General features: G+C 39.7%; 1 long non-coding RNA gene across 1 annotated transcript in view; it reads left to right on the top strand.

Annotated features, from left to right (window-relative positions):
* Positions 1-20374, top strand: part of LOC119844074 — a 134180-nt gene that overhangs the window by 110336 nt on the left and 3470 nt on the right. The window contains exon 4 of the long non-coding RNA XR_006276009.1: positions 19202-19310. This is a non-coding gene — a long non-coding RNA (uncharacterized LOC119844074). The remainder of the gene's footprint in view (positions 1-19201; positions 19311-20374) is intronic.

Genomic DNA, 20374 nt, shown 5'->3' with positions numbered 1-20374 from the left:
GATCCCAGAGCATAGGTTGCAGCCTGCACTGGAACATCTACACTGCAATTAAGCAGCCCCAGGAGCCTGAGTCAGCTGGCATGGGCCAGCCGCGGGTATCTCACTGCAGAGTAAACAGACCCTTAGTTTCTGCCAGTGCTTTAGCAATTATATACTGATTTTTCCTAAGTGGTGTTTGCATGATGCTTTTTAAAAAGGTGTCTTTGTAATGTGGAATCATGTGCTGCATTAGGTGGCAGCAGAATTGGTCTCATTTAGGGGTGAGGGCTGCAGGTTTGCCTCATTCTAAGACAGATGTTTAGAGAGAAATATATCATGGGGTTTATTGCTGCTTCAATCTGCTAAGTCTGGGTCTCAAGTCAACCTGAAAATATGGAGGGCCTTTTAATTTCAGAGCCAGTTGTAACTTTTCCCTGCCTCTCTCTAACAGCCTCCAACCTGCTTTGAGAAAATAATTGATATTTTTTAGATAAGGGAAATGCAATAGATCTAAGATAATTGGACTTCAATAAAGTGTTTCATATTGTACTACATGGGAGGTTATTTGTTAAATTAGAGAATATGGGATCAGTACAAGAACTTTAAGGTGGATAAGGAACTGACTAAAAGGGAGGAGGCAACGGGTTGTCCTGAAAGGTGAACTACTGGACTGGAGGGAGGTTACGGGTGGAGTTCCTCAATGATCAGTCTTGAGACCAGCCTTATTCAATATTTTTATTAATGACATTGGCACAAAAAAGTGGGAGTTTGCTAATGAAATTTGCTGATGATATAAAATTGGGAGGCATTGTCAATACAGGGGAGGATCAGAATATTATGCAGGAAGATCTGGATGACCTTGAAGACTGTACCACTAAATTTCATCCCATTTCCGTGACTCCAAAGTGCAAACTAATGTGCTTAGGATTTAATCACAAGAATTTCTGCTCCAGGCTGGGGGTTCATCAGTTGGAAGCAACAAAGGAAGAGAGACCTGGGTCTGTGGGCTGATCAAAGGATGACTATGAGCCACCAGGGTGGTGGGACTATGAAGGCAAATGCGACCCTAACATTTATCAGGTGAGACATTTCCTGTAGAGCTAGAGAGGTATTAATGCCATTGTGCAAGGCACTTGTTTGGAATAGTGTGTGCAATTCTGGTCACCTGTGTTCACAAACGATTAATTCACTGAAGCAGGTGCAGAGAAGAGTAGCTAGGGTGATCCAGGGACCAGAGGGCCTGGCTTATGAGAGGAGACTGGAAGAACTTGGGTGAGACTGAAGAAGGGGTCTGATTACTTTCTCTAAATATGTTAGGGGGGTAAATACCAGGGAGGTTGAAGAGCTATTGAAGCTAAAGGATAGTGTTGACACAAGAGTAAATGGGGATTAACTGGCCATGAACAAATTCAGTTTGGAAATCAGAAGAAGGTTTCTAAGCATCAGAGGGATGAAGTTCTGGAGCAGCCTCCCAACAGGAGCTGGTGGGGTAAACAAATTAATTAGTTTTTAGAGAGAACTGGACAAATGTATGAGTGTGATTGTATGATGGGATTGCTTGTGAGATTGGGAGCAGGACTCAACAGCCCTGGGGTTCACTCCCGGTTTAAGGCTTATGTTCCTAAAAGCTCATGCATCAGGGCTTCAGCTGGCCACCTGCAGGGGTCAGGAAGGGATTCCACCCCCAAGGCATTCTGTTGGTTTTGGGTTTTTTTTCTCTCCTTCCTCTGAAGCATCAGAGTTGGCCACAACTGGAGCTGGGACATTGGGCAGGTTGGGCCAGGGCTCTGAGATGGCACGGAACATTCTTTCTCTCAGCTGCTTGGCTGGCCAGCTCTCGCTTACATGCTCAGGCTGTAACTGATGTGGGGTCAGGAAGGAATTTTCCGCCAGGTCACATTGGCAGTGACCTTTTTTTTTTTTTGTTTACTTTCTCAGCAATATCCGGGGCAGGTCACTTGCCAGGATTATCTGGGTGTATCTCAATCATCTCCCTGCTTTGCAGGGGCCTCGGGCACTGGGCACCTCAGTCCCTCCTGTTCTCTGCCTGTGGCTCATCACAGTGCAGTGTCCTGTGGGCTGTGATACTTTGGTCTCACTTCAGTTGCTGGGTTCAGTGTGCGGGTGCTGTGTGGGGCTGGCAGCCTATGACATACAGGAGGTCAGACTACATGGCTGATAGTCCCTTCTGGCATAAACTCTGAGACTTGGGTACCTGGTCGTTAGCCCCCAGATCTTTCCAGCTGTGGGTTAATACATGCAGTGTGTTGTGGATAAGCTGAGTGCTAATACATTTCATGTTGGCAAACAGACCCCAGAGTCTTTTTAAGAGAGTGGGGTGGAAGGGTGCTGGGATATATGAACTGGGGTGGCTGCGCACGCAGGCAGGTTTTAAGGGTGATTCTCCCTGACTTGCCTAATTAATATACAGAATCACTTGGATAACAGGAGAGCTGAGAATTAAATGGGGCAAAAGAAGAGTCAAGATCAAAGTTTTGCCCTGAGGTGCCAGAAACATTCCTTATGGCTGTATGTGAATTCTGCATAGCGTAGCACATGACAGTCCTGCTAGTAGTGGTGAGTGTAGGACATCTGCATAGGGCACAAAAATGCATCTGTGTAGAAAAGGTGAAGTAATGGCCCATGCAGATCATGTCAGAACCTGCAACAAACTGAGAAAGGAGAGCTTCAAAATCTTCAAAGGCTTTCTGAAGCGTCTGAGCAGTAACCCTCAGAGCCCAAACCTGGCCTTGCTGGCTCTTGCTGTCCCAGAGATGGCTGTGCCTCCTGCATTCCTATAGCATGTTGCTTTCTTTCCAGTTTCTGGGCACCAGCCATTTAAGTCCGCTGTCCAGGCCTCAAATCCCAACCTATATAAGGGGCCCCGTCTGGCACAGAAATCCCATAAAGCTGAGGAGTCTCCGTGCACAAGGCAGCTGCAGTTGAGCTGTCCTGGAATCTGTTTTCCTTTTCTGCAAATATTTTCAAGAGGTCAAAAATTTTTCCTATCTCAAATTGGTACAAAAAGTTGAAATCTCAAGAATATTTGAGACTCAGAAAAACCAGAATGTTTTTTTGTTTTGGGTCAATCAAAACATTGTTTCAATGATTTTCTAAACATTTTGTTTAGATTCTGACCTTTTTTTAAAACAACCCCCATTTTTTCAGTCTAACTTACATTTCTAAATAAAACATAATTTTGAAGCGAAAAACTGTAATTTCTTTGAATATGCCAAAATGAAAAGTTTGACAACTTCAAAACTTTTTTCTCTCCATTTTTTCAAGTCAGGAAATATATCAAATCGCCACCAAATTTGCCAACAGTTCAGGTTCTGACCAACAAGCATTTTTCAATGAAAAAAACAATTTGTTAATTTCCCAGCCAGCAGGACTTGGCTCGGGAGCTCAGTGAACCAGCGACAAGAACCATGCTTTTTGTTCACTTTATTCAAAGGAAACTTCTGGTTTTATCTCGACTTTGAAGAAAAATTAATTTCATGGCCCTGAGAAAAACCAAGCAGGGCTTAATGTACACACATGGCGTGGTAACCAAATTGTGGACTGACTCCACATTTAGATACATGCAGCTCCTGCGCAGTCTATGAAGGTGCCAGTGCTCAGCACTGCTGACAGGCAGGCCACTTTTCAGGGGTGGCAGTTACAGAGATTTAGGTGCCTAACTTTTGAACATGCTGACCAATGGGATTTTGCTGAAGATACATTAATGCTTGGATTAAATGCCTGAGTCAGCAAAGAGACCCATTGTGAGAAAAGGGAACCACACAATCAGATTGGAAAGGGACCGAAAACACGTTCACAGCTGATGTTCACCAGTAACTGTCAGTCAATAAAATATCCCAATATCTTTGGTCATCAAATGATTTCACTGAGCACAATGGTGTTAGAGAAACTACTCTCATGTCCCTCCCAGTCTCTACTCTCCTCTTGCTAGCATTAGCTTCAACCTCTTTTATCTGTAAAAAGGAACATTTTCTAAAGAAAAAGAAGACTCCTATCCCTTGAATAGCCCTTTACTTTACATTATGTCCTTTAGTTAAAGAACCCCAAGGAATCAAATTATTATAGAACAGCGGAGGACAAAGCTTGCCAGTGTGAATGGCAGGAAACTGAGATGTTGGCCTGGTTTTGCAGAATTTTTAAAATACGCTCAGAGGTAAACCTCTTGAAACTTCATTTCAAACCAGGAACAACTCATGGATTTGCATGTGTTGCCCCAGGGAAGAATTAACTATTTCCAGGGTAAAAATGTTTTTTCATTTCCAACAACCACAGCAAAATGCTCAAGGCAAAAGCACAAGATGTGTTACTTTTGGTAACACGCAAGAACACATGATGCATTGACAGTTTCACTAGAAGTGTGCATTTTCCCCAAAGGAGATGAAATGGTATGTGAACTGACCTACCAAACAAACAAACTCTTGGATTAGGAAAAAATATTGCAGGGTTCTTTTTAAAAATTTGTGATAGGATTTCAATGCAGTGTCATGTTTGTCTGAGCACACATGCACTGTATATTACAAGTAACACAAGTCTCAGGTATTACACAACCATAGTTCTGACAATGTTTGGGATTAGGTTGCAGAGTAAGTAGTCTCAGAAATCCATAGTAATGTATTTTTATGCAGGCTCCTTTATATTATTTAAAAGTCCTTTAGCAGTAAACAGGGTAGAGCTCTTTTTGCTGGATTTATCTTCTGTTCTGGAAAGGTTCCCACTCTCTCAGTGCTGCACTCCAGCGATGAGGGGAAGTCCTGAATGGAAGAATGACAGAACAAGGAGCAATGGTCTCAAGTTGCAGTGTGGGAGGTCTAGGTTGGATATTAAGAAAAACTTTTTCACTAGGAGGGTGGTGAAGCACTGGAATGAGTTACCTAGGGAGGTAGTGGAATCTCCATCGTTACAGGTTTTTAAGGTCAGGCTTGACAAAGCCCTGGCTGGGATGATTTAGTTGGGGACTGGTCCTGCTTTGAGCAGGGGGTTGGACAAGATGACCTCCTGAGGTCCCTTCTAACCCTGATATTCTATGATTCTATGAATGACCGCTATGAGCAGGAAAGAAATCTGCCTCTTGCTTTTTCTGAATTAATCCCTTCAGAATTCCCTCCCCCCACCCTAAACAATGTGGATTAGTCTAATACACAAGCTGTTAAACTTTCCACATCTCTGGCTTTCAGTATCAATATTGATCAGGATTAGAGAACAACAGTTTAAAATAGAAAATAATTACAATTTGGGTGTGCATAATTTGTGCTGTCACAAGTGAAATAACCTCAGGTGGGAGGGAGGCAATGGTGAGTCTAAACAAGAGCTGCCCTGGCTCAGTCTGGGAGCAGAGAGGACTGGGAGCAGGGAGCAGAGTCTGGAGTAGCTGGAACCTGGTAGGTTTCTTTTATAATGCCATTTTTGTCTGGTAAGACAGCAATACAGTGATCACTACTTCAATCTAAGCTGTCAGACGAGATCATGAGCAAAATAGCCCAAGGGCTTAAGAATTTAACATTCTGCCAAGTTTCTTCTTATCATGTCTCTCCACCACAGCCAAAAGAAGGGCAGAGAATTCACTGCACCCAGGAGGGAGGGAGAAATCTGCATATCATTTTGTGTAAGCCATCTTTTCTGCTTACACTGTCTCTAAATAGGTCTGGCAATGAAAATGCTGAGGGGCTGGAAGGGATCTCCTGATGAGGAGAGACTGAAAAGTTGGGGACTGTTCAGTTTAGAGAAGAGATGAATAAGAGGGACTTGAGAGAGGTGTCTGAAAAAAATGAATTGTCTAAGGAAGATAAATCCTTTGCCCTTCCACTCAATAAGAATAAGGAGAGGTTCAATGAAGTTAAAGGCAAAAAATTGAAAATGGATAAAAGGAGCTACTTTTTTACACAAAACATAACTGACATGGGGAACTCATGGCTAACAGATATCATTGAAAGCAGACGTTTAGCAGGATTCAGAGATGGATTCGACAATTGTATGGGTAATTGGAACATTCAGAGTTACATTGTAAAAAACATTGCTCATTTTGTTTAAAGGATAAAAATGCTGTAAGCCAAACACTAATTGCTGAGGGATAGGCAGAAACTTTCCCTGGGGCAGGTTATTTCACAATTGTTCATTAGGGCGTTTCTTGCACCTTTTTCTGTCAGATACAGGATGGTAGGGTAGTTGCACCCCTGGTCTTATCCAGTCTGGCAAACCCTGTTCTTTTACTGCACTCAACTTTGAATTTAAAAAGTTATATTAGACAATTATTTACGAATGAGAGGCAAATTGCTAATGGAGCCAAAGAAAGATTCTTATTATTTATTCTAATTGGTTACAGTTTATCCTTATTTACAATAGATAAAATATGAAGAGAGAAGATAAGCAGAGAGGAGTCTGGAGTATTAAAAATCCGGCACTCCATTTTGTACTGAAGGAAATGGGAGTTTTGCCTTTGACTTCATGGGGAGTTTTTGTGTTTCCTCTCTCCTGTTGTTTGCACACACATTTGTATGTGTGTTTCATTTGACCTCTGAGTAATATTTTTGATGGACTGTGCTCAGGTAAGTTCTTCCTGCTCAAATACCAAGTACTGCCCAGATTTGTTTTATCTTCTGAGCAATATTAAAATAGGAAACATTTGCCTAAGTGGAGTCTTTAAGAATGTTAGTGATGAAGTTAAGGGATAATTTCATCTGGAAAGTCAAATGCAGTTTATTAATTCTATACATAAAATGACATGTAAAGCAGAAAAATTGGAGAGAGCATGAGTGAGAATCGAAGTCTCTGCACAGGTAGATTCCTTTCATTACCCAGTGTTCTGAGTCCTTCAATTTGCCTGATTCCTTTTCACTGCTCTCTGGAATTCTCTCACATGTCACAGAGCTACAGAAAACACTTCCTATCACATAAAGTGCTTGCAGAATACAGCAGCAGTAAATACAATTTGCATTTCCGCATAGCATTTTCAATCACAGTAATAGTGTGTTTGTAATGATGAAATCGACCTATATTATGAACCAGAGAATTTCAGGTTTGTACTGACAGAGTATTAAAAAATGAGAAAGCCTAGTAATGAAAATATTATATAAAGCAATAGTTACTTTCTATAAGAACAATTATCTTTTAAAAGACTGATTAGGCTAGAAATGCTTTCATAATGACGTCTTTTGTTTTATGCACAAAAAAGATCCATTTTATAATGAAATGCAAAATATAAATTCCAGTGTGAATAACCTATGTTGAGTATAAAAAACTCAAATGAATAAATGCATCTGCATGGTGTTAAGAGGCTCTCATGCACATCACTTTACTATTAGCTGCAACATTTTTGGGCTTTATTATCACCCTTATGTGCTAATTTTCTGATAAACACATCACTGTTTACTCTCAGTAAAATAAATGTAAGAATGGCCATACTGGATCAGACCAATGGTCCATCTAACCCAGGTTCCTCTCTTCTGACAGTGGATCAATGCCAGATGCTTCCAAGGGATGAAGAGGACAGGGCAATTATCGAGTGATCCATCCCCTGTTGTCCAGTTGGAGCTTCTGGCAGTAAGAGGTTTAGGGACACTCAGAGCATGGGGTTCCGTCCTTGACTATCATGGCTAGTAGCCATTGATGGATCTATCCTGCAGGAACTTATCTAATTGTTTTTTGTTATACTTTTGGCCTTCACAATATCTCCAGCAATGAGTTCAACAGGTTGACTATGTGTTATGTGAAGAAATACTTCCTTCCGTTTGTTTTAATCCTGCTTCCTATTAATTTCATTGGGTTTCTATGTTATGTGAAGAGGTAAATAACACTTCCGTATTCAGTTTCTCCACATCGTTCATAATTTTATAGACCTCCATCATATTCCCCCTTGGTCATCTCTTTTAAAAGCTGAACACTCCCAGTTGTTTTAATCTCTCCTCAGATGGAAGCTGTTCTATACCCCTAAATATTTTTGTTACCCGTCTCTGTACTTTTTAATTCTAATATATCTTTTATTGAGATGGGACGACCAGAGCTTCATGCAGTATTCAAGATGTGGGCATACCATGGATTTATATAGAGGCAATATGATATTGTCTGTCTTAATATCTATCCCTTTCCTAATGGTTTCTAACATTCTGTTCACTTTTTTGACTGCTGCTGCACATTGAGCAGGTATTTTCAGAGAACTATTCATAATGATGCCAAGATCTCTTTCTTGAGTGGTAATAGCTAATTTAGACCACGTGATTTTATATGTATAGTTGTGATTATGTTTTGCAATGTGCATTACTTTGCGTTTATCAACATTAATTTTCATCTACCATCTTGTTGCCCAGCCACCCAGTTTTGTAATGCTTCTAAGTCAGCTTTGGCCTTAACTCTTGTGAGTAGTTTTGTATCATCTGCAAATTTTGCCACCTCACTGTTTACCCCTTTTTCTGGATCATTTATGAGTATGTTAAACACCATAGGTACCAGGTACAGCTCCTCAGAGGATGCCGCTATTTACCCCTCTCCACTGTAAAACGTTATCATTTATTCCTACCCTTTGTTTCCTATCTTTTAATGAATTACTGATCCAAGAGAAGACCTTCCTTCTTATTCCATGACTGCCTACTTTGCTTAAGAACCTTTGGTGAAGGACCTTGTCAAAGGTTTTCTGAAAGTCCAAGTACACAAGAGCTACTGGATCATCCTTATCCACATGTTTGTTGACACTCTCAAAGAATTCCACTTAGCTGAATATGTATGGAGAGAGTTTCCCATTCCACACAGCATGCAAAGTAAATGAATTGTTTGCCTAATCAGGACGTCTGCAATGAATGAAGTGAGCTGTAGCTCACGAAAGCTTATGCTCAAATAAATTTGTTAGTCTCTAAGGTGCCACAAGTACTCCTTTTCTTATTGCAGCAAGAATTCAGAATTAGGGTATCTGCAAAGTATATAATTATACTGAAGGCAAACATTCCATACCATACTGCACCAATACACTTGGGTTTCGTTCTGTTGCTAGGAGTTTGTGGATGTTTTAAATTGTATTTTATTTTATGTATTCAAAGTATATAACTGAATTATTTATATTTTATTAAAATTATTATTGTTTGAAATAAGATTTGTTTTCAGGATTTAATGCATGAAAAAGATTCCTGTTGTAATTAAGATAACTTCTTAGAAGAAAGGCTAGCACGGAGGAAGTGAAAATTATTGCAAACTTGATCCATAATAATTATTTTATTTTATTTGAGGAACAGGGTACTCACTATTACTGCATTTAATGAAAAAAGGCCTTAGTCACATAGTTAATAGGAACAATAATTTATTTTCACTCAAGGTTCTATTTGAATTGCTAAAATAAATTTCAAACTCATTTTATATTTATCCACTGTGATCGTCACTCAGCTTTAAGTATTGTTTGAATGTTACACTTAAAAGGGAAAGCGGGTAAGAGTCTGACTTGATCATATGCAGACAATGTGCTCCTCTTTCAGAGCATTCTCCTGGATTATCACGGATGGCAAAGATGCAAACTGAACCCAAATGTGTCATATTTAAAATAATTGTTTTAAATGACACAGTCTGGGTTGAGCATGCAGCAGAAATGCATTTGAAAGATTTTATACAAAGAGCTTGTTCAACTGGATGCAGGGTTGTGACAATTGATTATTCAGGAGCAATATTTTTTAATATTGACTTTGAGCAATAAATCAAATGAGGTCTTTGTGACATGGTCTCTTTCAGATCCTCTAGACGGGATCACTTGCACTATCACAGCACAAAGTGTACTCAGAACATTGGTGACAAATTCCACCTTAAAACACACTTATTTCTGTTAACTTTCCATCCCTGATCAACTATGATGCTATCTGCTTCTGCACTCATCCTCACCAGTAATTACATTTAGACTCTCCAGTTTAGACTGTAAGCTCCTAGGGAGTGGGACCTGTCTAAATTATGTGTTATGTAAAGTGCCATGTAAACCTAAGCTACTGGAACAAAATAACTGAATTTAGAAATCTCCAGCTAGCTTTACATTGATAATAAGGAGATTATTCAGTTTTCAATTCTCAAAAACCTATTCAAATGCAATTTGATTTATGACTTTGCACTAGTTAATAAGTAGTAAGCTTCAGTAAATAGCTATTTGGTAATCATAGCTCTAAATACATGTGTAGTTTTGTCTCTGACAGCAGGTAATGTCTTCTAATTAGTCAGTTTACTGTGTAATAAGTTTCTAAATTCTCAGAATCACATCTAAGCAATAGAAACAATTCCTTTTAAACCATGCTCAGCCAGAAGTCTCATGATGTAATTTCATGAGAAATAATTCATCAAGAAGAGCCATAAAATAATGATATTTTCAGTTCTAAAGATTTTTATAGGTGCATTTTCCAGCAGGTTTTAATTTCTCAGACTGGATTCATAAATAGTTTATTTTGTCTTTCATTCTGCACTATGAATTTAATATTCACTTCTACTGATTCAGATTCTCCAAACTCTGCAATAAGGTTATTTTTGTTGTTAATTTTAAATAATTATGCAAGTAAACTTTATTTTAACTGTGCAGTACCGACGACTATGGAGATTATGCTAGCTAGGTGACTCTGAAGATAAATAGAAAATTCAGAGAGCAATATTTATGAAAAAATGTGCCCAAATGCATTTAAAACATAGAATATTTAAGACACTTCAAGACTGTAAATCCTTTTTAGCTCTCTGGCTAGCTAGGACAGCTGGTGATTTTTCAGTTTACAGGTACTGTATCTCTAGCATGGCATTTATTTTGTGACAAAGGAATATAAGTTGCCTTGGAGATTTTTAATTAACTCTTCTCCTGTAGCTCTTGCCTGCTTATCATTTCACTGCTTATTTAGGCTTCACATCAGATTTGGGATATTATTCTTCAGAGATGTCTTCTTAATCTCCCCAAATTAGCATTTCAGCAAAACATTGTTTCCATAACACACCATTAAATCAGCAGTTTTTAAAGGTATAGTTAATATTTACCATCATCAGTTGTGACTTGAACAGCGACAGGATCCTATAGATAGGCTACTGTATCAACTCTGGAATTAAACCCAGGAATATCTGTATTCTAAACAAGGGAAATGAAGGTGGTTTCTTATCTGATTGTTAGCCAGACATTTCACGCCTAATGTGATCTTTCTTAGTCACCTTTCACAACTTGCTCCTCAGAAATAACAACTCCCCCACTTGATTATATACATTTATCCTGAATTGGGATTTATAAACTAATTTATTTATTCAGTATGTTATTGTACTTTTACAAATGAATTTACATTGTAAAATGGACGCAGCTTGGACATTAACTCTATTGCCTGGCATTTCCAGTCCAGGCAGGCCAATTCTTTCAGCTAAGTGTGTAGAACTGTATTAATCTTTCCCTTGAATATTAATAGACCATCGTAAAGCTGGAAAAGGCAGAAAGTGCTGCTAGTGATACTCACATCCCCTGAATGCCAGCGTATTTTTCCCTATACTGTCCTTTTAAAAGTGTGAAATTTATTATCATCAGACCTGCTGATGCCACTCAGCCAGCAACTGGGTCTTAAGGGTTTTAGTCAGCTGGATTATAAATGTCACAAACGCTTTTAAGAATTAAGAATCTGAAGCCTTTTCTACCCTGAAAGTGGAGAGATGGGTCTAAGCAAATATGATTTACAGATACAAGTTTAATACCATAAGCTAGAGGGAGCTCCACCACAACAAAATAGAAAGGTTCAGCTTCATTTATCAATGTGCTCTCCTGGCTTTGTCTGCTTCTGAACATAAAAGACCCAGTTTTATTGCAGATATTATCTACACCATTCTGTGATATGAACGTTATTGTTTAAACTATTGCTGAGACATAAAACAGCTGAAACCTTCCACCATCACCATCATCATCATATTCATGCCAAAGCCTTTGATAAATATCAGCTAGCAATCACTGGAAGGATTTTTCTCATTGTCTTTTTCTTTGTCAGAATACTCAGCCATCTTTAAGAAATGCATCATCTCTAAATCCAGGTGCAGATGCTATTTTAAGGGCTGATCCTGCACCCTTACTCATGGAAGGTGGTCTGCCTCAGGTGTCAGTGAGGTTCTGGATTGGCCCCTTAGTTCTGTACTTGAACTGATGTCAATGTGCTCCTGTTTGCAAATACATCTTTAAGTAGGAAATATTTGCATTTTCTATGAAAAGTATTTTATACTAATACAGTTGCAGGTGTAGCAGGTAGGAAAGTTGATTTTAATGCATAAATGGGCCTTTTAATTCAAGTAATGATTGCCAGAATGAGTTTATTGTGATACTTCTTTTCTAAAGCAAATGGTGAAGATTGTAGCTGATACATTTTATAATTTGTTTGCTTACATTGAGAATCTTGGACAAAAGGGTATCCATACAATTTAAAACTGGATGGTTTTGCCTCTATGGTATTGCCAAAAAGATGTTGCTAGAAAATCATCAGAACATAAGAACGGCCAAACTGGATCAGACCAAAGGTCCATCTAGCCCAGTATCCTGTCTTCCAATAGTGGCCAATGCCAGGTGCCCCAGCGGGAATGAACAGAACAGGTAATCAAGTGATCCCTCCCCTGTTGTCTATTACTAGTACTTACATGCAGTACTAGTAAACAGAATTATTTTTTCCTGTTCATTAGTATCCCTGGCTAATTCACTTTTTGAACAATGGAATTCCCTAGCCTAATTCTGAGGCCCAACTCATTTATAAGGTAGTAGAAAAAAAATGTTGACCCTTGATCTAAGCAGTTATTGCTGTTCTGCTCAGATAAATAATGACAACACACCTATCTAATTGTTTTTTGCTAATGAAATATCACAGCATGGGGAGAGCACCAGCTGAAATTACCAAGGCACAGACTAACCTGGGTGGTGGCTGGGTATCTGGGCTTTATTTTTGTGTATACTGGGTGAGTAAACACAAAAATTATTTATCACATGAACATGGCCTCTTTTTCTGCTTTTGGAATGCCCACGGCCAGCTGATGGTTCCATCCCATTTATTATAAATCATTTGACCATTTTTTTCATTAATTTTTAAAACTGGTGACTGATTGTGACCGATCTCTTTTATTGGACCAACTTCTGTTGGTGAGAGAGACATGCTTTCGAGCTTTCATAGAGCTCTGTGTGGCTCAATAAAAGATTTTACCTCCCCCACCTTGTCTCTCTCTAGTATCTGTCTATGCATTTATATTTATATGATGAAACAAGCAAAGTCTGGGTGATACCCCAGCAAGTTTTTTGTATGCAACCTACATTATGTTTGATAGGCATGTACCTTAGGACTTAGTGGTCATGAACTGACTGACAGTCATGGAGACCAAAGACCTCCAGTTTATCCATTTAAGTTGTACATTATGGACAGCAATAGCTAATGCTTCCTCCAACCCACCTCACTGCTGTGCCTCAACCCTGTCCTGGATGAACTAGTTCTAGAATGAGGCAGAGGAAACTTCAGTGTCTATGACCATTTACTCCTTGGTTTCTCTCCTAAGACTGACAGCAAGGAGGTCTGCTCCTGCTTGCAGAATCTATGCCAAAAGCCCCTTTGCTTTCAGCAGGAGAAGAATACAGATCAAGGGTGTGCATCACATCTGACATGGACACTCATTCAGTGGCAGCTGGACTGGCAACACCCATCAGCAGACAGCCAACAGATGGTCACTGGTGAGGAGGGCTGTATTTGAATGGGTCGTGACACAGAAAGGAAGGGTCTGAACCTGTTGGGCCTGATCCTGAAACCACTGAACTCAAGCCATTGGCTGGTTCTCTCAGTGTTGAGAGACCATATAAGGAGGTGAAGGGAGGCATTACATTATTTACTAGTCATGTAGGCCATAAGATGGAATGATTCATTCTTCTGTTTCTACTAAAATTATTTGTCACCTGTTTTTTGGGGTTAAGAACAGAAAGTAGTGAATTAGAAGTAGTAACAGAGGAGTGAAGTTTTGGAATAGCCTTCCAAGGGAAGCAGTGGGGGCAAAAGATCTATCTGGCTTTAAGATTCTACTCGATAAGTTTATGGAGGAGATGGTATGATGGGATAATGGGATTTTGGTAAGTAATTGATCTTTAAATATTCAGGGTAAATAGGCCAAATCCCCTGAGATGGGATATTAGATGGATGGGATCTGAGTTACTATAGAAAATTCTTTCCTGGGTATCTGGCTGGTGAATCTTGCCCATATGCTCAGGGTTTAGCTGATTGCCATATTTGGGGTCGGGAAGGAATTTTCCTCCAGGGCAGATTGGAGAGGCCCTGGAGGTTTTTCACCTTCCTCTGTAGCATGGGGCATGGTTGACTTGAGGGAGGCTTCTCTGCTCCTTGAAGTCTTTGAACCATGATTTAAGGACTTCAATAGCTCAGACATGGGTGAGGTTTTTCATAGGAGTGGGTGGGTGAGATTCTGTGGCCTGCGCTGTGCAGGAGGTCGGACTAGATGATCAGAATGGTCCCTTCTGACCTTAGTATCTATGAATCTATAAGTAGCTGCTAGGGTTGCCAACCCTCCAGGATTGTCCTGAAGTCTCCAGGAATTAAAGATTAATCTTGAATTAAAGATTATGTCATGCGCTAAAACCTTCAGGAATGGGTCCAAACAAATGTGGCTATCCTCGTAGCTGGGTACATTAAGCCTGCTCTGTAAATTCTACTCTTCTTTCTTATTTATGGGCTGCCTTTACAAAGGAGATTTTTCTGTTACAAGCAATTCTTCCTACATTTCTTTCTCAGCCCTGGTCTCTCTTTATATCTGTTGCCTGCGCTTCTCCAAATTTGTAGCTGGATCTCTAGCTGTGTGAAACTACTGTAGTTGTAGGAACTGAATCCTGTATCCATAAAATGAGTAACTGCAGCTTAAAGAAAAACATCTTAGATGTTTACCTTGAAAAATGGTGATTTTCCCAGCTTGAAAAGTGTTGGGTTTGCTACTTTTAATGTTTGGTTTTTCCAGTTTTTGGGGAGCACTTAAGTTAGAATAGCAAGGGCTTCTCTTTGTCTCTTGCTAGTTACAGGCTTTAATAGCATTTCTATTCCTTTTTTTGCTACTCTGAAACCTAACATCCCTAAGTTATTCCCGACGAATGGAGATGTCATTGTGTAGCATCGTAATTGCATTTGTGCTGATGTTCTTTAAAAATTGCCTGGATGCAAAGATATATGGGGAGGTGAGACGTGAACATCAGCTATGGGGGAGTTTGAAAAAAATCCATCATATTATATATGACTGTATATACATGCACATGCACACATGCATTCACCAATACACACACACACACGCATGCACCCATACATATACACACACACATGCATGCACACATCATTGTTCCAAGTGAGCACGGCTGAACAAAGCTTTAATTAAAATCAGTGGAGAAATGTCCAAGGCAGGTAAAAGGGAAGGAGCACATCATGCTGTTGCGGGCTGAGCAGCTAGGTTCAGCTCGCTCCCAAATAGCACCATTGTGTTTCCCCTGAGATCAATAGAGGGATAGTAGCTGTTTGTAGAGTGGAGATTATGGGTCCCTCAGCAATGGTGAATTTCCCAGCTTTCCCAACCAGCCAGGGCTGGGACACTTCAGTCTTGCCACCAATTTGCTGCTTCTGCAGGTTTTTGCTTCTCTAATGTTTGCAAGGTAGAGAAAAAGGGCCAGCTGGGCCTTCTCAGGCCATATGGGGAGAGACCCTCTGTGCACGGATCACCCGCTTTGCTTGTGGAAGGGGGCCTGGTTCTTCCTCAAGAACACAAGGGTGCCCCCTACTGAAGCTCTGCAAATGTGTCATGATATCAATGAGCTCACAGAGCTGGGTCCACAAACATTACAGATAGATCATCACAATTATCCATCTCCAGGGACCCTGTCACCATCACCGGATGTAGCACATGTGCCCGCAACATTATTCAAGGCTGACTTGCATAATGAAATGAAAGTTCTAATCTGAAATATTTGCACAAATGAGGCTTCTGAAGCTAGATCAATAGGATTTATACATCAGATCCATTTTTCTTTATTGCACGTAGAAAAGAAATAAAGACCCAACACTTTGATTGGCAGGAATACCAGTGTTCAGTACGTGAAGGCAAGGATGCAGCTAAGAACAGAGGAGCCAATATATACAGTACAGAATTAGGTGTTTAACATAGGTCTGTATTTTACAGGAACAGTCTCAGATGTCCCAATAGTACATTTCTGCCTTGCTGTGTTTCTGTATATCTACAGTATATCACATTTTATAAATTTATTGATAGATTTATAAAAATGGTCCTACCATCAAATCTCAAGTTCCAGGGACAATATACAGAAAAATAGCAGCTGACATGAACTCCTCCATAGATTTAACTGTAATTAATCCTCAGGCAAAAAGAGAAAGCTTTTCACCATGTCCTGAAGGGAATCAGTGTATGTTTTGTCATATCAACTGCGGGAAGTTGAGGCTACTCCACTGACATCCTGCCCCTACTAGCAGAGCTGGGATTCATTGAGCAATCAAGTAGTGGGTTTAATGACACCTGTGAACTAGCCCAAATCAGAAAGGAATAGTGTCTATTTGCTGAATAACTATTGCATTTTCAGCCAGAAATGATTCAGAGACGAATCCCCAGACACTCTGTTCTCTCTATTTTACCTGCGGTGCAAACATGCTACATATTATTGTTCTTGCTTATTGTCTTTTTTTCTCACTGGAATCCCCTTCTGTGCTGCTTGCTTGCTGCTTTCAAAAGTTGTTTTGCCTTTTTATTACAAGAATAGTTCTAGTGGTACTGACCAAGTCTAGGGTCCCACCAGTGTTTCTGCTGCAAGTGACCAAGCTGCTAATGGCTGAGTTACCTCCTGCCTAGGGATTTTGAATGGCCTACCTCTTACTAAATGTGTACCAGAGAGTTACATGTTCCACAAGCATTTCCTGAGCAACTTGTCTGCTTATCCTCACCGCTCCGTACCTGGAGGCCATGCCCTAGTTATTCTGAGAAGATAAAAAGGGTTGTCATTAAAGCAGACTCCCTGCTGTCTGTTGAGATATTGTATCTCACCTTTCATAAGGTTGCATTCATTAGTGACTCTTAGTGTAAAGTTCATTCAGGTTCAGATGAGCACCTTCAATTAAAACACTAATTGAAATCTCTTTAGTTTGGAATTACACTGTGAATCTTGTGGGAGCAGATTTATTTTACTGATATCAGGATGCTTTCATTCCCAGCTGAAACGAGGAATCCTACAGAGTGTGAAAACTTAAAAGCAGGGTTTAGTTTGAACTTTGGAGAAAGGTTCAGGATTCTGGCAGTTCAGGTCAGCTACTTTATTGACACTGGTTTGTCCATTTTAATGGGAACCTCTTGCCACCATTCTGTAGCTCCCCAAATTCATCCAGAGCCTCCTTCAGAAATCCTGGGATGGATGTTTTGTGTGGGTTATAACTGGCAATGCCAGACTTGCCCAGTGGTTCCTCTTTGTCTCTTCCAAGCCTTGAAGTACTTTCAAATTTGAGTGGACAAATTGTAAAGTAAGCCAGGATGGATGAATATGCAGAAATCTATTGGAGCTAATACTTAAAGATTAAATGAAACAAAAATATATGAAAGAAACTAAATCATAGCATTGGATCCAACATTACTCAACATGACATTTAGAAAAACCAAACTCTTTACTGATTTATTCAATTGCCACTGAAACCTACACATTAAATTCTCAAAGGAAAATGAGCTTTCTAGAGCAGAAAAGACAATAAAAAAGCATTGCAAGGGCATTTTATCAGAAGCAACCATTTCTGTGCAGACTGCATGCCTAGATTCTTCCAGTGTCAGAACTTTTTATATTGAAGATCTGGTAATCCTGTATCATCCAGATAAGGTATCTATATTTAATGGAGCAAACAATATTTGTAAGGTTAAGTGGTCTTGACCCAGTTTCATCTACTCCCTAAAATTAACGCATCTGAATTTCAAACTTAGATGCCATTACAAAGGTGTGTATTAGAATGGGAGCTCTGCAAAAAATAATTATCATGTCAAGTGATGTGTAGGAGAACAGGAGGAGCTGCAATAGAGCATGGCAAACATTTCATGTTACCCACTATAAGGAAACTGATCTGGGGAGGAGGAGGACAGAGAAATGAAAAGTAATTGGGGGGTATCAGGAGGAGAGTTTTTAGCAATCTGCACATCTACATCTTATTGATATGTTGTCAGTAAATGTCTCATGAGCTGCCCAAGAAGCCCCACATTTAAAACAATCTGGGCAAATGTGAAGTCTTTCGCTGGATTTGTACAATACAGGGCCTTAAGCAAAAGGCTCTTTTTGGCTGGCTAGTAGGAACTTTTCACAATGTTTTGGAGAAAAGTGATAGCTGCTAACTGAAAATACATTGGTGGCCTTTGATCTAATTCAGCTATTTCTTCCTGTCTGGCTTGTGTACTGTTTATAGCTCCAAAGTGATGAAGTGTGTGTAAACCTCAAAAAGTTTGGAGGTTCAGATAAATATTCATAAGTTCAGGTGCTTGTCTGAATCATTCTGAGCCACTTTGGTCAGGGAATTGGGCTGGACCTCCCATTAGGTCAGGCTTTCTTGTGAAACTTCTTGCATTTCCTGGCTTCATGTAGGTTGGACCTAATGGGTGATATTCACCCTGCTACAGTAAAATTTCGCCTCTCTGAGGACGCAAGTACAAGGCAGTTATTTTTCTCAGGACATTTTGAAATGTTTTACAAATTTCCTGTGCAAATTGTTTGTCTTTTCAACACTTCCACTGCAAAGCCAAAAATGTTTGGTTTTCACAAACTACTTTCAGTAAATCCTCATCAATCATCATATTTTTTTCAGTAAAACTTTTCAATTTTTAGAAACTAAAAAGTCCCAAAAATATATACTGAAAAATGAAATGCTTAACAAAACCTGACCATTTCTACTGAATTATTTTACTGAAAAAAAAAATCCGTTTCTGTTTCTTCATTGAAAAATTTAAAATTTCAACCAAAATTAAAAATTCTGTTTTCTCCAAAAAACTCCAAACCCAAAATCATGTTTAGAACAAAAATGATTTGAAGAATTTTTTTGACCAGCTCTCATCTCTGAGCTTAGGTAGGATTTAAACATTGCACAGGCTGGCCCTCTGCAGACAAGGGAATTTTATCCATGCACTGTGTCCTCTTACAATTGCAGGTAAATCAGGAAGCAATGTTCTTTTTCCTCTTCTTTTTTATTTATTTGTATTTCAGGAGCACCTAGAGACCCCAGCCAGGATCAGGGCTACATTATGCTGGGCCCTGCACACTCTCAGGAGGACATCACCTTTCCCTGAAGAGCTTACAGTTTAATAGAAGACAAGTGAGTAATAAGCAATAGGAGGACTGGGGAGGGAGGATCAGTGTATATTAGTAATAGGACCAGGTAATTACTGCGGCTAGCTAATGCACAGCACGATAGCTTTGAATGTTGTTAACAGTTAAATGATGGGGATGAGAGCAAATCATCTGAAGCAATAGAATAGTTTGAACCTGATTCTTTTGAAACTTCTTAAAAGTTTTGGGTTCAGATTTGTGCAAATTGTTGCCCACAATGCTTTGCTCCAAGCTGGTCAATGTGTAACCCAAGTCAATTAGCTCATCCCTAACAAACAGCCTGCTGAGTGCTATATCGGCACCAAAACACAGTGACCAGTTTCACAAAACAGGGCAGTAGTAGTGTGAACTTCTAATGTACATCTGCAGCATTAGGATCCCTGGCTGCATAGCATAGGCAGTGAATGAGACAAAATATGGTTAAGCCCATTCCTATTATGGATCTACACAATGGAATGTGTCATCCTATTAATGACCGCTCAGACTCTGAAATTTCTGAGTGAGACTTGAATACACATTCAGATTAACACACAAATTTGGGTTAAGTTTGAAATAGTTTAACATGAACTAGGGGCTGAGCTGTGAAGAAACTCGGTGGTAGAAGAGTTTCTAGGAAATCAGAAAAGAAGCCCAGTAGCATTATTGTCACTTTCAGCTCTGTGTCTGACCTCAGAGCTGGGGAAGATAGCTTGCCTTTCTTTGGCAAAAGGTAGAGCAAACTGCATTGTTATAGAAAATGTCCTCCAAGGAATCAGCAGAGTTTATTGGCTCATGTGCCCCTGGGGAGACACTGGTTTTGGTATTCTCGTTGCCATTGCTATTCACTTTCAGATCTAATCAAAAGTTCACCTTTTCCCTCAGCATATCTGAAAAGGCCCTAGGGAAACTCTCCAGAGGTACCACCTGAGGAAGGAGGAAATGTGACTCCTTTAAATTTAAACAAAACTGGGGAGTTTATACAGTAGGTTTTGTTTTGACACCAGACTACCACATGGACTTAGACAAGGGTGTGGGAAATGGCTCTTCTTAGAGGAGGCAATTTATTCAATT

The sequence above is a fragment of the Dermochelys coriacea genome, chromosome 16 (assembly GCF_009764565.3).
Source record: "Dermochelys coriacea isolate rDerCor1 chromosome 16, rDerCor1.pri.v4, whole genome shotgun sequence".
Taxonomy (NCBI): Eukaryota; Metazoa; Chordata; order Testudines; family Dermochelyidae; genus Dermochelys; species Dermochelys coriacea.
Note: the sequence above shows the minus strand (reverse complement) of the source record. Positions and strands in the feature narration are given on the sequence as shown.